General features: G+C 35.9%; 1 long non-coding RNA gene across 1 annotated transcript; it reads right to left on the bottom strand.

Annotated features, from left to right (window-relative positions):
• Positions 1-3310: 3310 nt before the first annotated feature.
• Positions 3311-14440, bottom strand: LOC144419890 (uncharacterized). The gene is made up of 3 exons (XR_013474348.1): positions 13514-14440; positions 11608-11666; positions 3311-4441 (listed from the first exon to the last, which is right to left on the bottom strand). It is a non-coding gene; the product is annotated as an uncharacterized LOC144419890 (long non-coding RNA).
• Positions 14441-23167: the final 8727 nt, after the last annotated feature.

Genomic DNA, 23167 nt, shown 5'->3' with positions numbered 1-23167 from the left:
AATTCTGTACCATGCACGCTGCTAGATCGCTAAACGTCAGATAATGCCTTTCTTGATACGCGAATGATTCACTTCATTCATATAGATAGCGAAAACTACAGTACGTCACCGCTTATTGGGCTGTGGTTCGCAAACACGGAGAAAAGCCATCAAGCCTTTGGCAGACAAACTCCCAAATTTTGAGCGAAAACGAAGATAACGCAGACAGGTAACTATGACTACACAATGTCATGATTCATAGAGGTTTTGTGACGCAACAGGAATTCGCATGCAGAGTATTTTCTCTTTTCGCGATAACAAAATGCATTATTAACAAAAAATTCGTGAATAGAAATTTGCATTGTTGCTAAACAAAACTAAACAAATTACCAATGTGACACATAAAGGCTTTCGGATACGTAATAATGAAAATACAAATCAATACATCACGAATACCGTTACAAAAAGAATAGTTTAAAGGTCAGAATTTTGCGAGACTCAAAAACCAATAAATAATTTGAAGTTACTAACGGGCGGATGACTTTTAAACAGCATACGCACGATTAAGTTAATCTACATTCTTTATTGTATATTTAAAAAGTGTTTTCGCTCAAAATAATTCTTATTTGAAATATTCTAAATGTCCAATCGAAATGAAAACTTAAGTTCGATTATAGAGAAACACAATAATATTGCGTACAAATAATAATCAATCACATTCCGTGTCTCAAATAGAAAATAATTCGTTTGTCACGGAGCTGTATACAATCAATTACATTGCTCAGCTTAGCCAATCGCTAATAATCCACAACCACCGCCACCAATATAAATTTACTTTCATAAAAAAACAGTGACTTAAAACATTGTCTATAGAAAACGTGACTTTTATGCGAAGCGTCCTGGATTATCGAAACTTTTGGTTACAATCAGAAGTACAAGTATTAAATTTTATTTTTTCATTTTCGTGAGTTTTCAGGGGGACACGAGCGGCCCGCGGGCCACGACCCGACAAGCCATCTAGTGTGGCCCTCGTCAACACTCACATTTTGACAGTATATGTTTAGAAAAGGCACTCACATTAGTAAAAATACATAACATTTTTTTTATCTTGCCGATGAGTCAAATCTTTCGCCGTTTTGTCCGATGTTTTATTACTGCAAGGCTAAGCGATAGCCTTATCATTTTGAGATTTATTTTCAATTCGTTTCGTTGGAAAATCTAAATTTCTTATACGGCCAGCTAGATGTCTGAAGTTGGTTATATGACACACCGACAAAACTGTTGCACACCCATGCCCTATACCAACTCATCTTAGCTGTACTACCAGATTTTAATTACATTTTTAATGAACAATTACTCTACAATAACTGAAACTGAACTTCAAATTTGCAGAAAACCGAACAATCGCGACGCCCTATGATCACATCTGCTCTTCGTGCCTGTCCCCTCCTGTCGAGGAAGCCTTTTGTTTTAAGTGTGCCGTGTTATTTGCCTTGGGGCATGTTACGTTTATAAACTATGCGTTCATGGCATTTGAACTCAAATTATCGGAAATATTTTTTCGTTTGACCATTTTTTTATTAGCTTTTATGCGCGTGGAATATTTATATCATAACTTATTAAAAATAGTCACCCGTTAAAATAGGAGTTAATTATCTCAATTCGCTTTGTTGCGGAATTTTGTATAATTATAAAAAGTTGTATAATTTAATCACATTTTATTTTTCAATTTTGCATTATTAAAGCAAATAATTCGTGAATCTGCAAAAGTCAATATTTATTCCTTTATTCAGATTACTCCATGTCTGTTGACTGACAATAGGATAACCGAAAACAATCCGTGGTTCGTGCTGTATTTATGCCTCTCTGAACGCCGGATGATAATGAAAATTCTATGTTAAAAATTGCAAAGCGAATTTTCCAAATAGAATAGAAGCTTGAGAAATCTGTTCTGAAATATTCATTCCGGGGTACTCCCGTGGTATGTGTACCAGGTTAGGATTAGTCCATAATTTTATTCCGATTTTCCTTATTTTAGTTCCATTACGAGTTCGGGGACTATCTGTGTTAGCCAAGTGAATATACCCCATGTCCATAGGTTTCAGTCCCTTTATACAACTTGTGAAGTAGGCGAACAAAATTAGTTACCTCCATATTGGTACACACACTTCTGGAGCGCCTTTGTTCATATTATAACATATGATGACAAGGTTATATCCAAAGCTAAAAAAGGGGGTTCCGGCTCTATTTTTAAATTCGTTTTCTACATGTAAATATGTTTGTGTTACATATAAAAGCATATACCATAATAGGTAGGTACTATACTGTAGGATGTCCATAAAGTCTCTTTACAATTTAAAAAAATTATTACAAAGTGAAATGACGAGATATCGTAAAAATAATTATTGTATTCATATATTTATAATTGTAAAGGGACTTTACGGACATCTTGTATATCATCAAGTTAAAATAGGTTGAATAACGTATCCTGATATATACTGTATATATATATAGGCATACGATATGCAGCACCGATTAGGATTTGCTTGTATAGAAGGGTGTGTCTACCCATAACACATAAATAAACAAAGCTCACAGTAAACAAAAGTACAAAACCAACGTTTGAGTCAGGTGTTACTTCATTCGATGAATACAAAGACTCTTTGCAAATGCTATGTATAGGTTTCCGAATATAGTATGTTTTTAACACATTAAAATTTATGAAATGTAAAAACTTTGTTAAGTTTGTCAATAAGTTTCTAGTTTTACAATCAAGATCCAAAATTTCGATTTGTAAAAAAAAATTATTAAAAAAAAAACAATAATCTCAATACTAAAATAAAAAAAAATGAACGACAATTAATTACACCTGCATTCGAATATTTGATTCAAATTCATCTAAAATCTGCATTTTTTGAACGGTTATAGATAAAATCATAAATGTATGAATGTTTCTCCGACGCTTGACCCCATAAAAATTCCCTCTATACTTTACCACGCTTGAATATCTCTATCTGAGCGGCTGCAGAAATTGTAATTGTTGACTATTTGCTCATTGTTATGGGTATTCACAAAGACATCGATGCTCGAGGAAACATCCACATTCAAACTTGGAGAATATGCTCAACTGATCTTCTGAATTCACTCTAATGTCTGAATTTATTTAAGGTTTTGCCAACTTGACTGGAACCAATCCCGCTATTTAATAAATCTGTATTCATTAACGTCTATATTTCCTAAATGCAGTTCGTTCGATTGACGCACATAATTTATATTTGCTGTCAGATGTCTAAATTCCAATTTGAAATGAATATTCAAAACTGTTCCTGAAGAGAAGAATTTACTACAACTTAAAACATTCAATTCATTTTGCTTTAAAGACGCAATTTTTCAGCCATTCAAAATTCATTTTTAAAAACACGAATTCATTGAACGATATTATCTTTGTCTAGATAAAATTGCAAATTTGAACTCATTTCTACCTCTGCGCGCCGGAAAATGAGCGGACGGAAACCATTTGAGCGACGCGTAGTACGTCCTCCATTAAATCTATTTTTAATGGCGTTTTCGAGTCCTTTGCGGTAGGTTATATGATGTTTAACAATCGTGCACTCCCGATATATTTCATTTAATAAGACTGAAAAAATGATGACTTTTAAATTAGCATTTCACTGGGTTAAATTGTTTGAGAACATAAAAACTGACTGAGGAAATGAAAAATTCATTTTAAAATGAAAATTTCGTTTATGAAACACACATTTTGCACTCGAAGAAATTTTATGTCAATCGAATAATACCTTGCGGCGTTTGAAATGCTATAAGAATTTGCAAAATGATTTTAATAAAAATACCAATTCGTAAAAAAAATTCTTTTTCGAATGGTTTGAATTTTAAAAGTCGCATCTTCAGAAAGCCGACTTCGAAGCATATTTCCGCAGATACATTTTGCAACATTTCTTTTGAACAAAGTAGTTTGCTAAGCACTACTGCAATGAACCATATTGAAATAAAATCCTTGGGAGTCGTCTCTACAAATTCACATTTAAAAATATTACATAAACCACACTCACTAAACTAAAATACTAAATTCAGAACTAAATTTTAAAAGCTCTACCGATGGATATAGTGCAGCTCCTATTCTACAAGCTAGTCCTGGATAGGCCCAGATTATTTCATTAAATTCGTAAAGATAAGTCAAACTGGAATATCAAAGTATCATTTTCGGCACGATAGTACCAAACACATTTAGCAATCAATTAGTTACATTGCCATCCCTGATTTCTACCTGTGCGAATGGGACAAACTACAGAAGTAACATTGCCTGTTTTGTAGCGTTCTGATAACTCTAAGTCTCACATGAGCAACGAATGGGATCGATACGTCCATGAAATCAATACAACAGCGGAAAGGAAACACGTTGTCTGCGGTAGAATGACATGGCGGCAACATCACATCAACAGCTCTGAGAAAAAAAGGAATTTTCAGTCGAATATTTTATTCTTTGGACACAAAGTGGACTTATGGATAAAATTGTTGTTGCAAGAAATCGGTTTCCTTCGCAAATAATGGACGAATGTCATATTTTCCGTGTGTTAAATATGAAAGAAGTCCCTGAACGGGTATTGATTTTATATTAATTACAGTTTTATTGAGCCCCGATATTGTTTTATTTTAATAATAATCGACGGGCACACATTCGTATGAAATTCGGTACAGTTCTTCATGACATTCGGTACAATACATTTTATTTGCCATTGTCATCAGATTTCATTTCTGATCTTTTTACCCGGTTAGTTTGGTACAAATCCAAGAAAATGATTTCCTAACCCTAGTGTAGATTTAATTTTCCTTGTATCTCAATACCATGTTTTTTAAATCCCATCCCATCACACTCTCAAGGAATAAATATGATTCTGCTGTCTTTTTGCGCTGGTGGGGTGTATGTATATAATATAAAAATGCTGTATCAAGAGTAAATATGCATATTTTAAGTGATTCTTGATATAAACTAACACAAATGCATTTTTGGGCGCTCTAGAAGTGTGTGTACCAATATGGGAGGTAACTAATTTTAGTCAAGGGGCATTATATTCACTTGGCTAACACAGACAGTCCCCGAACTCGTGTAATAAAACTAAAATAAGGAAAATCGGGATAAAATTATGGCCTAACCTTAACCTGGTACACACACTACGGGAGTACCATTTTTGCGTGACAAACTATTTATCCTTCTATTGAATTCCTTCGCGCTGTTGGATCCGTATGCATATAATGCAAGGATGCTTTAGCAAGAGTAAAGATGATTACTCTAAGTGAGACAAGAGTTTTACTGTACGCTGTACGCTAACCATATATTTTTACAACGTTTCATCTAACCAATATCAGACTAAGATAATTCAACCATTTTGTTGATAAAATACCAAGAAGTACGGCGCCATATCATTCGACACGCACGTTATGTAACATGTGGCGAACGCCAATACAACTAATCGATCACTTGTTATAAATATAAAACATTCCCCATTATGACGTAATACAGCCCGATTAGGGTTGATGACGACCCTTCTGAAGCGTGACGGAAATAGAATACCTATGTTTAGGTTTGCCTTTAGTGAGCGTTTTCCTTTTTCTGTAAATACGAATTCATTTCAAATTTTAAGAACTTGAAGATGAAAAAGTCGCAACACGGCTATTAATTTATTTGTTAAATATTTCTTGATAATCGATATTTCACCCAAAATTCGGTTGCTCAATTTTAATTCGAAAGAACCCTGTTTTGACACACGACTTCTATATATTTAAATATTGCTCTTTTGTTGGAACTATTTTCAGCTTAAATGTATGATTTCGGTTGAACCAAAAGATCCTTCATTCTCTGATATGCAAATTTCGCTATAGGAAGTAATTACCGGTATGTAAAGTCATATTGTGGAATTGAGCCAAAATCCATTTCAATTACAAGTAAAATTAACGATTTAATTCTCACATAAATTGAGCAAATATAGGAGTACGCATATGAGGCGTAATTCGTAGTACAAATAATATTTGGAATTGGAACGTTCTATTGCGAATTTATCGAACGTTTTCATGTTGAATGGAATAAATAATGTTATATTCTTCGCATAAAAATGAACAAATACAAATACGAAGTGAAATGTATAGTAGAATCAATTAGAAGAAATACGTTTTATTAATAGAATATACCAATCCAAACGCGTATTATAATCGCCGGGTACTACCCTAATAAAACAACACCAATTTTCTGATATATTTTTTTTGGATTCTGTTAAGTTTTGATTTCATTCATTTCCCAAATAACTGAAACTAGCGCTATACTTATATTGAAACTGAGCGTAATGTAGCGCTTCGTTAAGATAATAAACCTGAATGAGGATTTCAGTCATTTCCGTAGACCTATCAATAGTTATCAATCGAGTTTAGCAAAATGTTACATACCCGTCCTCTATACACGGTGTCCAAAATGGTTCCATTACATTTGAACCCACGTACATTTGAACCCATGACAATTGCACCTGTATGCTATTGCACCTATGAAATTTTTTTTGTTTCACGGATAGTTAAACCCATACTAACCCTAACCCACGGGTTTTAGCACCCGCATATATATTGAACCCGTGGATATACGCATGGGTTCAAATGTACATGGGTTCAAATGTACGGTCACCGTCCAAAATATTTCGCCGATTAAATAGTAATAACAATTAAAAATTTCTTAGTCTCTGTTTATTAATAGTTTTTATTGTACTTCTCATTGTCGTTCTCCTTTATCATACAATAAAATTTATTTAAACTTACAATGGGTATTACTATAAAATCGAGCGAAATTTTTTGGACACCTTGTACTTTTGCGTTAGCCTATTCCTATGCGCAAAACGCTAAACAAAATTGAAAGATGACTACGCTAAGCCATTCAAAAGTCTAACCGAACATTTGCGCAAATGTACGCCAGACAAAACGCTACACAAATACATTCATGTTGATATCTATAAATAGAAATTTTGAAAACGTCCGACAAATTGGCAATTCAAATATGGCAGCTCGTTCGGTAACTTAATACTCTCATTCTACATCACCAAAAAATGTACACTAGGCGAAACGTTACTAAAATGGCAATTTCCAGTACAATGTGAAACTATTTTTGATTCAAGATCTTGCTGCACACTAACACAGGTACATTTCTGTGACGTTTTGTCTGACAGCGGCCGAACTCTTCAGACAAGCATATTTTAACTTTGCAGTCAAAGAAAGGTAGTTGTTAATGTCGAGTAACCCCAACCGATCACAATATGACATTATTAGTAAAAAAAGACTCGCCGAATTGGGAATTTAAAATGGCCAAACCATGCGTCGCCGTCGAATGGCAAATCGTTCAGTAAATAACCGCAAAATGGCGGGTCGAGGATACTCAAGCGAATGATATCGAAGTGGAAAATCTGATTGGACAAGCCAAAGTCACAAGAACCTATTTAGGTTCAGAGTCCTTTGTGAACCCATGTTACGTTCAGTGTAGCCGAAAGTGGATAATTTAATATCACGAATAAATTTTGAAATAATAATTTCAAATATGAAATGTAGAATATGCTCTAAACTCAGAAAATCTCAGAGATATTTATAAATTTGGCAATGCATTGAGATTGGTGGGATTATTGGATTTTGTTTTCAAGATCAAGAAGTTCAACCGAGTTCATCTCTTGTTTGGTCATGAAATGTTAAAATGCTCATTGCTCAGAATACCAAAGTTTCAAATTGAACAATCTAAATTTTTCCTAAAATAGGAAATGAGAACTTTAGAATATCCGGCTAACTACCACACCCGATATTCAAAATGTTACCAAATATTTTTAACATTGAAAATTTATTTTTATTAAATGTTTTTATTCATGAAAACCCGATCAAGTTTAATGTTGATTGATATCTTTAAAACGGTTTAACTCGACAATATCCATTTCAATATGGAAGACTACGGCTTACTTTTCCAAACCGTAGAACACACCACATTTAAAAATCGTTAGGTCTCTTTACGGTAGAATGCATCCAAACTCGAGATAGAAAATTTTGAAATTCTGAATTCAATATGCCTAAACAGAAAAAGATATTAACATTCAAAATGGCTAGATTGTTGAATAACCAAATTCAATATGACTAGTTCGTGAAAGATACCAAAGATGAAAACTGTCAGAATCGTTGCTTTATCCAAACTAACAATGTCTACTTGTAAAAGGTAAGAGTATAATAAAAAGATGCCTAGTTGGGGAAAGATATCCAAAAGTTGACTTTAAACCAAATTAAGATATATATACATATAACATAAATTATATATAACCTAACAATCTGATTTGGAAAAGGCAAAAATCCAAATCATTCAGAAAACTTTTTAATTTTGATCATTTCCTAAATTCAAAATGGCTTCCTATGAGACGTGAAAGCGGTCGACCAATACCCTGGGGTGCTTAGAACCTGTCAAAGTTCCCTGAAGATATAAAAGATAGTATCTGCGTTGTTGCAAATAATGTTTTGAGTTTGGTCAAAATGGCAAGGTCTCAACCCCTCAACTGAAATTGAAAAGAGCATTATTGTTACAGATTTGCTCAAAGCAAGGTTCCGAGCCTTCAACTAAATGTGGAAAGAGTACTGATAGAATAGTTGCAAGTTTGCTCAAAGCAATATCCCAAAAATTAACTATAAGTGGAAAAAGTACATGTAGAAGAGTTCCAAGTTTGCTTGAAGCAAGGTTTCAAGCCCTCAAATAAATGTGGAAAGAGTACTGATAGAAGAATTGCAAGTTTGCTCAAAGCAAGGTCCCGAGCCCTCAACTAAAATTGGGAAGAGTACAGATAGAAGTGTTGCAAGTTTGCTCAAAGCAAGGTCCCGAGCCCTCAACTAAAATTGGGAAGAGTACTGATAGAAGAGATCACTGATGCGCTGAAAACTACCTATATCTCCCAAAGTTATGCCTCACAATTGAGAATTACAAGCTACCTTCAGTTAATCGGAGCTAATGTTTAAAAAAATTATTGATTTGTGCTATGTTTTAGAAGTCAAAATCAACATTAAAAAAGATACTGCAGTTTCCAATACGATGGTTCCCACTACAAGTAAAGTTATTGCGAGTCATATACCCGGAAAAATTCAGGATTGATTAAGATTCCACCGTGCGTTCTCGTCCAAGACTAATGAAAATTTTTTGCCAAATGTTAGAGTGTCAATGTCGCGCCAACTCATCGAGTGGTTGATATATGGGCTTTTCATTCTAATTTAGTCGAGCGGTCCGAATGCTCATACCAGTGGTTTTCAATTCGTATTTCTTTTCTTCTTCTTGTAAAACAATCGCTTTTTTATCTTTAACTACTGGACCAATTGCTTTGAAATTTTCAGTGGTTGACGATTGTATTTGTCGCTAAAATAGCTATCGCTTTTATTTATTTTAAAAATTTCTGTGGGTCATGTGGGATTCGTTTTTTGTGTGCGATGACATCATCAAAATTAAAAATTGCGCACCTTGTGATGGTCCCGCTTGCGCGTAAGTTCAAATTTACTGCTCAGCTGCGATACGGCACCGGTAGGGTATTGTGATAGATTGCATACCCGTACCACTTCGTGCCCATATATTTGAGCATCGCTCTCTTGTGCTCTATTCACTTATCCATAAGTTCATATGCATATAGACGCTGGCAAAACTGTATCATTTGTTTCTAACAATTGTGCATGTACGTAGTCCAGAGATAAAATTGAAATGTAACTATTTCGAATTTTAAACTTCGACCAGAATTATGGCAAAACAATGAGTCAATTGTCAAAACCACGCCTTTCTATTGTGATGTAATGTAGCGTGCAAAACTGCACGGTCTAACGCAGAATCTAATTATGCATAGTCGAGCTCAAGAAGTCGAGGCGTCTTCGAGACTAAACCACTTAGAAACGAAAAAGATTAGAAAAACGCTATTTCAAAGTTACAGCTGACAATGGAAATCTTACTTTTTATTCGTGTTTGCTCAATGCAAGGTCCCGAGCCTTGACTCAAATTAGAGCAACAATTTTGAAACGTCCTCTCAGAAAGATTTAAACGAAAAGCATAACTCATTTAAAAGTACATAGTGCACTAACAGGAAAGCAGTCAATGTAAAACTTTTTTGTTACACATGTTTACCCAAAGCAAGATTTTGAGCCCTCAGATTATAAACAAGCCATTTTGAGGTTAAAACTGGCGAATCGTTATTTTATACATAATGCTCGACACAGCGCCCCGAGCCTTCAACTAAAATTATAAACAGCATTGATAGAAGAGTTACAAGTGTAAATCTTATGTTTAAGATTCACACATTTATCCAGAATTCAACGACTCCACTCCAAAATTTCTCTCTATAAAAACTCACTCACATACGAGGAGCTAGCTACAAGTTTCGGAAGTTTACTATCCTAAAATCCATAAACTTGACAAACTTCCGATCACAAACACTTCCGGCTCGTTCAGTTTCCGATAAGAGACAACTAATTTTGCCATCCTAAATGTTTTTTTTACTCATTGGGCGTCGGTATCGATTGATAACATTGGCGATAACGAAAGATGATGGAAAATTATTAAAATCGAAAACGAATATTTCACATTGTTTTATAATAAACAGCAGACAAAGAAGGCACGTGCTTGCAGTCTCCTGTGACAAAACAAACGTCAAGTGTTACATCATAAAAGGAATTGTGCCGACGTCAGAATTGGGTGAACCGCAACCAACCGTCTGAAGAGCAACAGGCTTTTCTTCAATATTTGTAGTCAGTGACGACAAAATGGGGTCAAAGGATTAAAGTTAAAGAAAAATGCTGAGTAGCAATTGGCTCGTAGATAGGAACTACTCAGGATTGCTCTTTTTGGCGATAGATACGGGGTTGCGATTCCGCAAATTGAACGACAAATATAAAGAGCTCAAGTTGCGTTGGCAGTGCTTCAGCGGCATAAAAAAGAAACACATTTAAAGTGAAAGGCGTTGCAAATATCGGTCTGTAATAATTTATGCACAAAATGCCCTCTCCTACCTTTCTCTCGGCGAAGATATGAAGCTCGTCAAAATCAATTAGTTTAATTCTGATATTTGTCTCCATTGAATTTTCCGACAAAAATTTTCAAGACGATTTTAAAAGTGCAGACATTTTATTAAAATATCTGTTTTAATTACGCGAGACTAACTGCTATCCTTACTCTTAGTTATTGTGCCAATGTATTCACATGTGTAAATGTGCAAGAAAGGGAGTGTCATCTTTACTCTCGCCACAGTATCCTTGCAATATACGCATACGGATACACGCAAAAGGCATAGAGCAAGAATAGGAAGTTAGTCTTTCTGAAATATATTTGTGTTAGTGTGCAGCAAGACTCTTGAATCACCTAAAATATTTATCTTCACTCTTGCTACAGCATCCTTGCATAATATGCATACGGATCCACTCGTGCAAAAAGCATGGAGCAAGGATAGGGAGTTAGTCTTAGAGAAATACATACAGCATCCTTGCATTATATGCATACGGGACACATCAGCGCAAAAGCATAGAAGAGTTGCTAACATATGGCTACAAGACGAGTATCACTCAACTATTCTCACACATATGAAAACTCACTTAGCTATGTTTACTCTTGCTGAAGCATTCTTGCATTATACATATACACAGGCACGAAACTGTAGAGGAAAGATAAGTAGTTAGTTTCGTATGGATCCAAGATATAGATAAATTTGTTTGAAAACTACAAACAAATAGGCAAGTATCTATCAGACACATGCACCGATACATAAATAGTATTCACCTGCTGGTGCCATTTGCTCAATGTATTTGACCATTGTGCACAGTATGTCCCCGGGAGAAATAAAAAATAGATATTTTTCAAGTACAACAGCTGCTTATAGTATTCCTCCGAGGCCTATGCTTCTAGCTGCCAGTTTCATCTAGTATTTAACATCTTCGATTATTGCTAGGTCTGGCAAGCGATGTTCAAGTTTTTAATTTGAGACAAAAATCAAAAAAGCTGAATTTCGATTCGATTAAAAAAAATACTTCTGTTTACAATATTCGGAATCGAATTTTATTGCAATCTTGGATTCTAAATACTAAACTATTTGGTAACAAACATATGACTTGTCTGTATGCGCTCTCATTTAAAAAAAAATTAAATGTTTAATATCATTATAACTGTTCCTAATATCATAAAAAGTGTCCACGTGAATTAAAACAAAAACAGTAAAAATCTGAGTAAAACATCGGATCCCACATGACTTTGAAATTTAAAAAAAAAAAAATTACAAGTAATATCCTTCCAACGAGTTCCTACAAAAAATTTAGCAAACACTCAACACCCAATAAATACGTATCAGAACAGTAATCTACAGTATGCTAAAGGCCATGGCACAGCACACTGTCAACTCAAACAGTAGGGAGTGCTGTTTGCAAACTGTAATGTTTACTAAGTACTTAAATTAGAGCGGTGTAAATTACAGCTCTTAATATCTCGTATCAGACAAATGAAAAACGATTGAACAAATATTTGATTATGAAAGAATGTCACGTTCAAAATTGCTATGACAATGAACTCCAATAGTTTACTGTGAACCAAGATGGCGGACATCGAAACGTAGTCTGTGTACCAGGTTAGGGTTAGGCCAAGATTCCAGGTACAAATACCACGGGAATCACTTGGCTAGTCCCCGAACTCGTAATAGAACCGTATTTATACATACCGTACACTGGTACCGGTACTGGTTTTGAATGTAGACAATAAAGCACTACCTGATCCAACATCAGGCGCCATGGTTTATTAGGTGCCCATTTGATTTTTGAGAAAAATGGATTTAAAGTGTGTCTTATGGTTCATGAAAAACGGAAACTAGAAGAAAGACTGTGAGACTTACTGGACATACAAATAATTAATTATTTGCCAGACCATCGTCTTGTGAAAGTATTCTCTCGTGCATGTAAAGTAATTCAGGATAGTAAGGAATAGCATGAAAATATGGCCCCGATATGAAGTAAATGGAACCCTTTTTAAAGTGCTAAGGCTAACTGCCGCCCTTTGTCAGTGTATCCCTAATACATCAGTGGTCGGCGAACTTTATGTACTACCTGCCGTACTGGGCCAAATACACACATTGACGTTAGCGTGCGGGCCACAATAATTTCTGCCCATAAACAATGCCACATTAAACTTCAAATTAATCTGACAGATGCTTCCGCCAATAACTACAAAACAAACACCATACAACAACCATTTTTACGACATATATCCGTGCGCAGATAATAATAAATTTATGAGCATTTTTTCCGTTTTTGCGGTAAAAAGGAGGTGGTTCCAGGGCCACTGGTATACATCAACCATAAGAATTAGATCTATATACAATATTCAAATGGAAACTGTTCGTATAAGGAAGTTTGACTCCGGGCGGACGAAAAGTATAAAACAAATTTGTGAAAGTGAGATACAATGGATTAGTCTACAATACGGCATAAATTTACCCGATCCCCAAAACAACGATACCTTTGGATGACTTTGTAAAATCGTTTGAACGAAGCGATATATCCCAGTGTAAAATGCAACTTTAGTAAATCCATTTACAGTCCTCTACAGTCTATGGTAATTTACATTAGAACTAAAGAGCTGTCGAAAATGAAAATAACGTTAAAACTTAAGCAATTAACACAATACAAACAATGAAATTCTAACCGACGACTTAATTATTATTACAAAACAATGCCAGGCAGTCTGTACATTGTGTCACATAATACTGTATTGGGGAAATCGTCGTCGTTGCCCTCAATCTGTCATAGGGATTAATAAAGAGAAGACGACAAAAAGGCGGTAACAAACTGTGACCAAACAATAAGAAACTGTGACGACATAATAAGAATCGACAGATGGTGGTTCCACTCGAATGCATTGCTCACTCGCAAGAATTCTTTTATTTCAAAAATATTCGCCTTCACTACATGCTTATGTGAGCAATCTAAGAAAATTTAATATCAGACTCTTGCTGACACTTGATGGCCCACAGTATTCGTTTCATGGCCAATTTTTATTAAACATACTCTATTAAATAGCACATTATTGCCGCACGATATATTAATATTGAAAATATGTAGAGTAGAACAGGTGTAAGCAAAACGATGTAATTTGAAGAAAAAACTCCACCCTGCACATTGAGTAAAGTGGCGGACATGAGATTTGAACAGGAGATATTCAACCTGGGACCCAATGTAGTTGAGCCGATCGCTTTAACCACAAGTCCTGGGCTACTCAACTAACGAACTGCGGTCCGAGTCCGGGTAATCGATTCGGACCGCATCTGATTATTTATTTGGAGGCTGGATCATTTACCCAACTTTGAATATGTGAATGAAAAACTGCTATTCATAGTATAATAACTTTGCATTGAATAATTGATATTTACAGTATAATATTGTTAAGTGGATCACTTTAACCACAACTCGACTCCACAACTGAGCTACTCGACTAACGAACTGCGGTCCGAATCCGGATCTTTCGAGTAATCGTTTCGGACCGTATGTGAGTCTAAATTTTTATCTTAGAGCATCAACTTGAATGTTAAGGTTTCCTTTTATTGAATAACTAATATTTATATTTTTAGAGGATATTTATCGTGTCATTTGCTTGTATTTGTGCTTAACTATGTACGAAAAGAACTGCAAAGCCATAATGATAGAAAATATGGCGCACTCTCCATCACAGATTAATCACCAAGGGAAACTTCAACGCACGTTGAAGATGTTGATATTTTTGCGGTTACTAAGTATTCCACAAACCGTTTTTCAATCTCAAAGTCAATTTTAATATTTTTCGACCAGTAAAAAAATCGTACATAAATTACGACAAAATGGTATTTACAGTTTTACTGGGAAGGTAAGCCAAACCAAAACTGTTTATCGAGCAGCGACACCCAAGGTAGTTTTAGGCGCACTGTAAAATATATTTCCGAAAAGACCGGACCGGATCGTCATTTTGCTGTTTTATATGCGGATTTTAAGCAAAAATAGCTAAATAGCGCTGTGCACGGCCATCTTGATAAATTGCTAACGCAAAGTGATCGTGCTCACAAGTAGTTGAGGTCAAACAATAAAAATTCCAGGAATACCTCACTCGTTACGAATCGCAAACATAATCATTAATTTTGGCGTCAAGGGAGAAACGAGCTGCGAAAAGCTGGAATTCAAATTTATAAAATTGCTACAATTACGCTAACGAGAAAAAAATACAGGATGTCAAAAAAATTTCGCCCGATTTTATAGTAAAAACAATGCATTTTTTTTGTTTTTGTTAATTAATAGTTCCTATTGCGCTTGTAGTTCTCATTTATCATACAATAAAATTTATTTAAACTTACAGTTGTCATTACTATAAAACCGGGCGACTTTGACTGTATTGTAAGAAATGTTACAAAGTATGCTGTTCATTCCAAAAACTCATCCCAAAATTGTCGCTATTGCAATCTTAATTAGTTCTTTTTTTTACTATTTTTAGCGTCTCACGCTAAAAGAAGGTCATGCACAAACAGTGATTGGAAAGGAGATTAGATTTATGCTGAAAAGATTTTATGCCAAAACGAGGAATAACACTTCCGATTACATCATACAGATATGGAATATCGAATATATTCAAAAGTGAGCCACAAATAAACAAATTTAAACCTATCCGCATGGGAATCGACGAAAATTATGGAAAATAAATAAAACAAAATTTATACCCTCCTTGCGATTTCTTTAAAGAATGTAGTATAATTTGGTCCAATAGATGTAGACAAAAGCAATTTTTCCAACAACTATTCAGCAAAACAATACTCCACGTGCCAAAAATCTAAGCCGAATAGTTAAAAATGTGATTTGTGATTGCGCAAACGTTTCTTGCAACAGCCAACAGGCCCAACTCCGTCATCCGTGAAGATACATCACAATTTATCTCCGCGGTGGCAAATCTTGACCTTTGAACCCGGATGCATTGTTTAACTTTAAGATTATCAATAGGCTTTAAGACCACAGTAATCCGACCCGATGCAAAAATATTTGCGGTTAATTTGGGGTTGGTTACACTTGGGTTTTATGCCAGAAAGGGAGCATATTTTGATTAATAGTCTTTAAGTAAAGTATTTGTGGCCGGGAATGAGTTATGGCTCTTAAAGTAAATAGTTGTAAAATACGTATCGGTGGCTGCATGTACAGTGACTTATTCAGAGTGAAAACTGTTTGAAAATGCAATTCCAAAGAGGCGCGTAATTTGATTAATGGTATGATAAAGTATTTGCGGCCACGAATGAGTTTTTGTTTTTATAGTAAGTTATGTATCGGTAGATTTTTGTAAAGAGACCCATTTTTCTATTTTAGAGCTCTTTATTTCTTCCTCACTATGCATGAAATTTTTATATCATGAAAGGTTAAGTGCCCCTAACATCTACCAAAAAGTAGTGAATTAGATAAGTTAGCAATGCCGAAACAGAGAGATTCTGACCCAAAATTGCGACAGCTCTTTATACGTGTGCGTGGCTTGATATACAGAGCCTACCTAGTTCGCCTTACGCCGACTGGCGCTCCCGTAGTATGTGCATCAAGATGGCGGACACCGGAACGTAGTATGTGTACCAGGGTTAAGACATACTTTCATTCTAATTTCCCTTATTTTAGTTCTATTACGAGTTCGGGGACTATCCAACTGACTCCCGTAGTATGAAATTATGGCCTAACTCTAACCTGGTACACGTACTACGTTCCGGTGTCCGTCATCTTGGTTCACATACTACACGCGTACCCGCCGACTTACAGATGCACAAAAGCATAGAAGTAGAATAGGCATATAGTCTCGTCTCATCCTAAATGTATATTGTCTTCAGTGACCCCAACTTTAAAAAAATGAAAACAATTTCGATCATCTTTTCTTAACGCCTATTACGAATATCCTCAATTAATACTTGCGTCAACCTAATTTCTTGGGCAAGATTTCAAAATCATTTGAACTGAGCACGAAAGCAGAGTCCGTCTAGCTTGACCCCAACTTATAACTAAACGAATGGAGACAATTTCATTTATTTTACTTCTTAACGCCTTCTACCAATATCATTAATTTGTAATTCTGTGTCAACCAAATTTCTTGGAAATCCACACGATTTCAAAATTATTCGAACTAAATTCTCAGCCATCTTTGGAAGGAAATATTATTCAAACAATTGGCGCCAACTACGCAATGATTCAGCTGTCCACTCCTGGGCAATTTTTCTTGGTTTCCTTTCTTATGTCACAAAGTAAACAAGAGACGGCCATTATTACGCAACTATTATATCGAAGATTCTGACGACGATTTATGACAATTTTATAAAGCTGCAACATATTCAATGAAATCAAATAGTTATTGTACGTCGTTTCAAAGTGTAGCGACGGAGCGTATCTAGACAGCATAGTAAACATGTTACAATTCAGTAAAACAACTGTATTTTAATTGTGAATTCTGTCAAGTATTTAACCGGCCTGAGTCTCACAAGAGAGGCAACGAAGCGAAACAGCTCGACATATTCAATGAAATATAATAGTTATTGTACTGTACAGCGTCTGGAGAAGATAGCAACGAAGCGTAACTAGACAGCATAGTAAACATGTTACAATTCAGTAAAACAACTGTATTTTAATTCTGTATTCTGCCCAAGTATTTAACAGGACAAAGTTCCACAAGAGAGGCAATGGAGCGAAACAACTCGACTAAAATTTTGTATCATAAAACTCTATTTCGATATTTTTAATATCACACTTATTTGCGGCATCATCTAAGAATCATTTTACTTAAAGGTAAAATTTGCGACAAATGTCTCATAAGGAATGTCCAGTTAGTCATACACGGATGGGCAGTCTGGAACGCCGTCGTATTTGGTTACAATTCGTCCATTGTGGGTGGTCACTTCCAAAAGATTTCTAAATTTCCTGCACTAGGTTCGGACATTTACCAACATCGTGGTCTCGAACTCTATATTTTCGAAGGTTAAAGGCTAAGTAAATCAAATACAGCAGTAATCTTTATTCTTGCACCAGTATCCTTGCAATATACAAGTGGTTTCTAAACCGCGACCCGCGGGCTAATTACGGCCCCCGTAAAGATTTGATATAGCCTGAGTGAAATAGTTGAAGACATTGTTAAAATCATGTTCTTCTTTTTGCTTACTAGATACTGCCACGTGTTACGTCATTATCACGGTTCAAGCACGTGTATATACGTAACAAACGTACCGGTATAGGTCACTTGTGGGCGATCGACCAACTTTTGGAACCACTGCATTATACGCATATGTTTACACCCGCGCAAAAGCACTGAGGAAGGATAAGTAGTTAATTGTGTAACTTGTGTTAGTGATCTGAAAGACTCTTGAATGAAATAGACCTATCATATCTATTTTTGCTACAGCATCTATGCATTATACATATACGGATCCATCAGTGCAAAGTTATACCACAGATCAGCGGTTACCAAACTTTTTGTTCGTGCGGCGCCAAATTATCAGGGAAAAAATTCACGGCGCAGTTACAGAAAAAAAAGCTGCTTCAAAAACTTAATTTTTGATCGTTAAAACGAAATTAAGTTAATTTTCGCGGTGCACTTAGCAACTCGCCATTGCGCACCCATTGGAACCGCTGTCATAGATGGTAATTAGTCTCGCGTACCATCATTTGACATATAAACTGTAGACAAATAATACAACCAAGTTGTGCGACCAAATTATTTAATGTTGCCTATTTTTTGACCCATTGGACGATTCCTAACCATTTATTACCCCGCATTGAGGTAGTGTCACGGAATTCGAACCTGAAAATTTTGCTATCATAGTAGAACGCTCTAACCACTAAGTCATATCGTCCATTATTCCATAAACCCTAAGTGGCCATCTGCCCATTGACAACGAGGTCAACAAGGCATCCTTCCGCAGTGTCAGTTTACACATTGAGAGAGATGAACGCGAACGAATAAATCGACCACAAAGACGAGTACTGATTGGGTTGGATTTTCATATTTATTTACAGAGGAAAGTTGATAAGACGGCTTAATCATACGGCGCACCACGGCCTTTCGTCAGTTTACCATCTCATGTCAAATTTACTTTCAAAATTGGGGCAAAGTTATTCTATTGAATTGTGGTTATTTCTCATAGCTCTGGACAAATATGAGATTATTTTTAATATGAAAACACGCACAAATCCTGACTGAAGGAATACATAAATGGCACTTTGTTTTTTTTGCTTTCGTGACACTGCAAATATTGTTTATAAAATGTAACTTTGACGTCACACTTACATGGCCCGCCAGTCTAGGTGGGCAAATTATTGGTACCTTGTCCAAAAACCTTGCAACTGAACAAATTTCCATGTTAGCATTCCTGACTGACAGTGGAAAGTCCCTGTCGGTTTCATTCTTTGAACGGCACGAACGAGCTGTCAAACTAAGACCACATTTCTGGCAAGCCATGGCCTGAGAAACGAGGGCGTAACCTATCATGGAAACCGCATTTAGTTTAAGATAGTGGTTGACAAACGATGGGACGTAGACAATCTTTGAGGGGGGCATGAAGCTGATTAAAAATAAAAATATTTGTTAGATTTAATCTTGCCCGCCTTATTTCGTATATTTACATTGCTTTATTGTTTACATTTCGTCTTTTTTAATAAAACATACTTTCGCCTTAGTAAATGTTATTTGTATCTTATTGTTAGCTAGTTATTTTTGAGTGGGCGCGAGATATGACAAATTCTAAAAAGGAGACGCCACTCAAAAAGTTTGAAAACCACTGGTTTGGGACGAAGCCATACTCTGTGTTCGATGATGAGTTTTCACTTTAACACTTCCAATTAATAAAATCGTTAGGAATAGACCTTAAACGACTTCATTTATCCGAAATAATCCTTCTAAAAAAGTATCTGCCTAAGAGTTAAATAGATAACGTCCATGTTGAACTGCAGCCCTTCGGCCAGTTAGTGATTATTTGTTAATCAAGATGGCGCTGTTCGCATTGTTCATAATCGTATTTGATGAAAAAAATCCTTTACATATCCGAAGTGGGGTCAATGATCTAAAATAAAGAATCAGGTGCGGTCCAAATCAAATAACTCAATTTCATAAGAAATAAGCTAAAGTGCCATGCTATGATGAAAGTTTGGTTTACTTTCAGTTTTTTCTTTGATTGACTTGGAGCGCTAACACAATTGTCATTTTCGTGTAGTTGAACCAAAAAGTCTGAACTAACATATTCCTAAGATTCGTTTCATAGCTAAAGCCTCTCGCTACATAAAGCCTGCCTACTTAAAGCATCACCTTTTGTTCTGAGATTTTATCACAACTTGCATGAGCGTGCTTCTAAAAATAAATCGATCAGCATCAAGCCAACTAAAACCCGTCCAAGGAAGACCTATGACGCAAACAACGTCAAGTCCAAAGCGGTTATCATTCGGCTAAGAGCCAATCGCGTCCGCCATTACGTGAGCGACATGAAAACCAGATATGGCAAAAGCACTGCAATATTCTCTGATCCCAAATTGGATTGAAAGCCATAATTTTTCTTTTTCCTGATATTAAATTGAGAAAAATATTTTCAGTGTACCCATCTTACAGTAGTAGACATAACACCTCTATACAGTTACATCTAAAACTTATAGACTAAGTGATAGAAATTGCAAATATAGTGAAACTACTGCCATATGTTCTCAACCATTTTTCTTCCGTGGATCATTTTCGTTGGGCAAAAATTTTGTGACCTATTAAGTTTTGACTTTGTGCGCTAACACAATGATCAGTTTTGTGTCATTAAACTGGAATGGCTGACGCAACATATTCCTAAGAAAACTTTACGTTTCGTTGCCAAAATTTCTCGCTGCATAAGGCCTGCTAACTCAAATCATAAGTTTGTTCTGAGATTTTATCACAACTTGCATGAGCGTGTTTCTAAAAATAAACCGAACAGCATCAAGCCAACTAAAAACCGACCAAAAAAGGCCTATGACGTAAACAACGTCAAGTCCAATGCGGTAATCATTCGGCTAGGAGCCAATCGCGTCCGCCATTACGTGAGCGACATGAAAGGCAGATATGGCAAACGCACTTCAATATCCCCCGATCCAAAACTGAAATGAAAGCCATAATTTTTCTTTTTCCTTCTAATAAATTGAGGAAAATATTTTCAGTGTACACATCTTACAGTAGTCTACCAAAGACATAACGGTGCTCCCGAAGTATGCGAACCAAGATGGCGGACATCGGAACGTAACATGGGTAACAGGTTAGGGTTAGGCGATAATTTTTTTCCAGTTTTCCTTATTTTAGTCCTATTATCAGTTCGAAGACTAGCCAAGAGCCTCCCGTAGTATTTATAGCTAAAATTATGGCCTAACCCTAACCTAGTACACATATTACTATCCGATGTCCGCCATCTTGGTTCGCATACTTCGGGAGCCCCGACATAACACCTCTATACACCTATACAGTTACACCAAACGCAGACTGAGCAATAAAAATTACAGATATTTAAAAAACACTGCAATATGCTCTATGCTAAAATTGAACATTATGACCAAAGCGTGAGTACCCCTATAGCAGTGGTTCTCACCTTTTTTTCATCCGTGGCCCACTTTCGTTGCCCAAAAAGTCTGGGCCCACTAACAATCTCTCATGTGTCCGCAAAAACAGACTCTCCCACTTTGATATATATTAAAAATAAGAATTGTCACTCAGTAGAAAACAGCATCATCAATCATTGCTACTAGAATCAAATTCAACTAAATTTAACAACTCTAGACACTTTGAATAGGTTCAAGGCCCATGTGAAAATGTTTCTGTGGTTGTTGTGGTGCAGCTGTGAGCCATGGCTAACTGGTTGAGAATCGGTGAACCAGACCATCGTGATCACTATTAACTTAACAATATAAATTGCGGACATAGAAAAACGGGTAGTATGTGAAACAATATGGCGGACACCGTAACGTAGTATGTGTACCAGGTTAGGGTTCGGCGATAATTTTATTCCAATTTTCCTTATCTCAGGACTAACCCTAACACATACTACGTTCCAGTATCCGCCATCTTGGTTCACATACTAGGGGAGTACCGAAAAACGACTACAATCTCATACGCATCGAGAAACTGCTCTTCGTTAAGTAAAGCAATTCGTCCGTTGTAAAGTAAAACAACATTTTCTATCGGGTTTTGCACGCAAGCGTTTGTTTACGCATCGGCGGTTATCCGACACTTGACAAAGATTTTGAGTCGTTAATCCCGGCAATTCGTGTAATCTGACCCCGGCCTGCGCCGCTAATTTCCTCAGACAAATTTGATTGATTATACAAAACTGGCCAGGTAAGGATCATACTTAATTTGTGATATTTATTCATGGCCGAGTCTGATAGATGCTAAAACGATATTTGGTTTCAACAAGCGTCTCATATGCTTTCTTTGTGTACATTGAACGCCTGTCGCTGAAAAGTGTTCACTTCCATGAAATGAAGCAATTCCCACCGAATAAAAATGATATTTTAAGACCAGCGTGAGCGGCGTTTTCACGCATGGGTATCATCACATAAATTATCACTAACTGAAAAACAGAAAACATCATTTTCGACCGAAATATGATAAATTTCAATCGAAAAAAATGTGAAAAGAAAACACTGTTTTTAGCAGAAAAATTATAGTATATACATAATAACTACACGAAAGCTTGCTCGGGCAATCTTGTAGTAAAATATCTGCCACGGCTTTTGAGCCTCCCGGCCTAATAGCTACAATTCCAAGAAGAATATCTAAAAGAAAATCTAACAGCACAACGGCGATACGATCACATCCTATCCTGTGAAGTAAGTAATGAGCCGTAACGGACAGAATAATGTAACTAAAACTATAGGCTGCTAATGCTGTCAGTCACGTTTCGTTGCTTTTCCTTCTGAGGTTTTTGTAGCCTTAAATAGTATAAGTCATCCAAAAATTACGTCACTACGACGTCATCTTCGGCACATATGCCATTTTGAGCAATCGCAGCTATACTTTGGCAAGCTATATGAGGTCGTAGTAATATAATTTTTGATTGACCTAGTGACCTAGTCAGATGGGGGGTTAGGAATGATAACATATGCAAAAATGGTTATGCCAAGCCCACTAGAGGTACTGGTA

Source organism: Styela clava, chromosome 2 (assembly GCF_964204865.1).
Source record: "Styela clava chromosome 2, kaStyClav1.hap1.2, whole genome shotgun sequence".
In the NCBI taxonomy this organism is placed as follows: domain Eukaryota; kingdom Metazoa; phylum Chordata; class Ascidiacea; order Stolidobranchia; family Styelidae; genus Styela; species Styela clava.
Note: the sequence above shows the minus strand (reverse complement) of the source record. Positions and strands in the feature narration are given on the sequence as shown.